The sequence below is a fragment of the Lepisosteus oculatus genome, unplaced genomic scaffold (assembly GCF_040954835.1).
Source record: "Lepisosteus oculatus isolate fLepOcu1 unplaced genomic scaffold, fLepOcu1.hap2 HAP2_SCAFFOLD_56, whole genome shotgun sequence".
Taxonomy (NCBI): domain Eukaryota; kingdom Metazoa; phylum Chordata; class Actinopteri; order Semionotiformes; family Lepisosteidae; genus Lepisosteus; species Lepisosteus oculatus.
In genome coordinates this window covers 1,350,806-1,353,948 of record NW_027168106.1, presented here as the reverse complement: position 1 = coordinate 1,353,948, position 3,143 = coordinate 1,350,806, and positions in this window count along the sequence as shown.

Genomic DNA, 3,143 nt, shown 5'->3' with positions numbered 1-3,143 from the left:
CTTCCATCTCTCTCGGAACCATCCTCAGCTCCTCCTGAGCTCTGAAGAGCTTCGCCTGCATCATGGCCTCCTTCTGGCGAATCTCGTCCTTCATCATGGCCTCCTTCCGGCGCATCTCATCCTGCAGGCTGGCCTCCCTCCGGCGATGCTCCTCCTTCAGCGCGGCCTCTGCCTCGGCCACTTTTCGTAGCTCCTCTTGCAACTGAAAGTGCTCCTTCCCATTGGCATGAGAAGGGCATTGCCCTGGAGGGGTCGCCACCATGGGGAGGACAGTCCTGTCCTTAAGTTTGCGTACTCTTGAGCCCCTCCTGCCCGGCCTCTCGCAGGGCCTCTCATGACCATCCTGAGGCGGGGTGGGGGCAAACAAGGAATCACTCTGTGCGTCCGGGCGGTCCACAGCCCGAACCTCACCAGGGCCGGAGACTTTCCTGTTACCCATAGGCTTCAGGGGGTAAGACCGATCATACCCCACAATGTTCTTCTCGGGGCCCTGTTGGGCTTGGAAGCGATAGCTGTTCCCCATCTTCTTCTCCGCAGCGTATTTGACATATTGGAAACATTTTCTCATCTTCTGTAGAGCTGCCTCCTGCCGCCGATTGTACATGGCGATCATTTTTTTCTCCTTTTCCTGCATCAGTTTCTCTTGGAAGGTGTCCTTCAGAAGCTGTATCTTGGGAGGCGGGCAGTACGTGGAGATCAGATCCTGTTGCCTTAAGGGCGCGGGTCGATTCGAGTCTGTGTCCTTCGGGGAGGGGGACAGAGCACCAGGCTTAGGACTGGGCTCCATTGGCAAATGAGATATGAGCTTTGTTTCCCAGGTATCTGGAAAAGGCAAAAATGGCAAATAAATGATATCCTGCACAGTCTAGTATGGTCTAATAGAAAAGAATAAAAAAAAACAATTCAGGAAATACACAACTTTTTAATATTAAACCTAATGGTGTTGAATGCTGCATGCTGACTCAGTAGGAGACAGATCCTAAACATAAACATTATAATAAACATTTGTTTCCCAAATAACATTCGCAATGTTCAGAATGCTTAAAGTCATGAGCTTTTTTAAAAATGTTTAACTGAAACCTGGAAATGTGCTATTTCATTTCAAAGCTTGTATTATATCTATGATATAAATGTTTTTTTATATAAAATTAACCCATTATGCAACAGGGGTTTGAGCAAAAGTCACTGTGAATAAGGGAATTTATCAATATTAATTAGCCGTTTCACTACATTATAGATAGCTGAAGGATTATGATACAGTATATCGATTTCGCTACAAATTGACAAGCATATTTGATGACACTTACCAAACAAGTTTTAAACAGCGGAGAAATAGTTCACCACGACGATAGCAATGCAATGTTTGACTGCATCTCCCTATGTGATATATCTGTATTTGGGTATATACAGATCACGTAATTCAGGGAGCACTGTTACGTCAGGTCACCAACCATTATTACGACGCTCATATGTCATAGAGCTCCTTAGGATGTTTGTATAATCTTTATCCAAATTTTCATATGGCCGCAGTTACGGCGTTTATTTTACAGTTAATGTAACAGGGTGTCATTATATTTTTCTGTCTTTATGGTGGCAGACCACTTAAATAAATCTGAGTAGGCGGTTTCTACAAGTGGGTCAGATAAAATATTAAATATACAGTAAAAGCTCACACCTATTCATACCCTTTATGTACTGTATATCTACAATTACGTATACTACGTATACAGTTATCGTATACTATAATACGATAACTACCATTACAAAATGTCTCCCTTTTGATTTGAAGTGTTTCTTTAAATAAGTAAATTGCAATCACTTAGCCTACATCTGAGCTCCTAATTCATCGCGACGACGGACTGAGACTCCAGTTGGATTTGTGAGAAGTAAAGGGGTGTGCCTGTTTTAAAACCGATTCATACGTCTTAAACACATGGACATAGATAGCAGTCTGTGTTATATAATTTATCTTTTTAAATTTATTTAAATTTAAGTATCACATACACATTTTCAAAGTAACTGTACCCCTTTTAATTATGATCCCCATCGCTCACAGCTCCGAAGGTGAGACGAGGGCTACTTCAGATGGGATTTCCAATATTTCTCTCTTAGCTTGTATACCGGTGGAAAGGAGAGGGGTCTTAAAACGTGTTGATAGTAAGATTGGGATGTATTTGCAGTCTAGATATAGTTTTTTTAATGTTCGGAGCCGCCACAGATTCATTTTCTTACGACTGCTTTTCTGGATGACAATGACAATGCAAACGATGGTGTTAAGGCGAGGCTGTGCCTTAAGGCTCCTCTGCTTACAATATTCAGCGCGTAAATCGCAAACGAGCGCCTTCCCTTATGATGAAAATGCAGAAAATAAGACCACGAGATTTAAACCTACGGCTTACAAATTTATGCGTAAACACTAAAACCGTATCTTTAGCAAAACTGGCGAGACAATGTGTTTTATCATTTAAAAAAGTACTGGAAAATAATTAAAGGTTATCACGATAAACAGAGGTTACTGATCTACTACTGTACGCTGTGACCAAAAATGAGAGTCCCCCGATCCTCGCAGCCTTCATGCTTTGGTCTTGGCCTGGCCGTTTTTTTTAAGATAATGGGGTCAAGTTAAGAAATTATGCAAGTTTCTAATCAAATCCAAGGGCGCCCCGATCTCCTAAACATCTTTAGAAGGCCGACGGACCACACTGCACGGTCCGGGTCCGGGCCCTGACCCGGTTCTGGATAATGCCAGCTTAAAGTGAAAAATTCTACTGTACATATTATGTTTCTTATTATGGTATATATGTATAATGTGGCGCGACCGCTTCACGAAGCTAGAAAGAAAGTTATCCGCCATTTTTATTTTACCTGCAATTGAATTTGCCATTAAAATCACGATTAATACCGCAGCTGCTAAATTACTTACCTAAAAGCGTTCAGATACAAAAGCACTTGAGCTGTAATGTTTATATACTGTTGGCCCGATGACCTACTTCAAGAAGAATTGTTACATAGACCGCCAAGGACTGTCATCACACTTTACGTCATAAAGCGCTTTAAAACGTTTGACAAGTTCAACACCTCATATTTTGTACTGTTTATCATGGTAAAAGCAACTCAAAGCAATTCTAAAAATGATCGAAAGG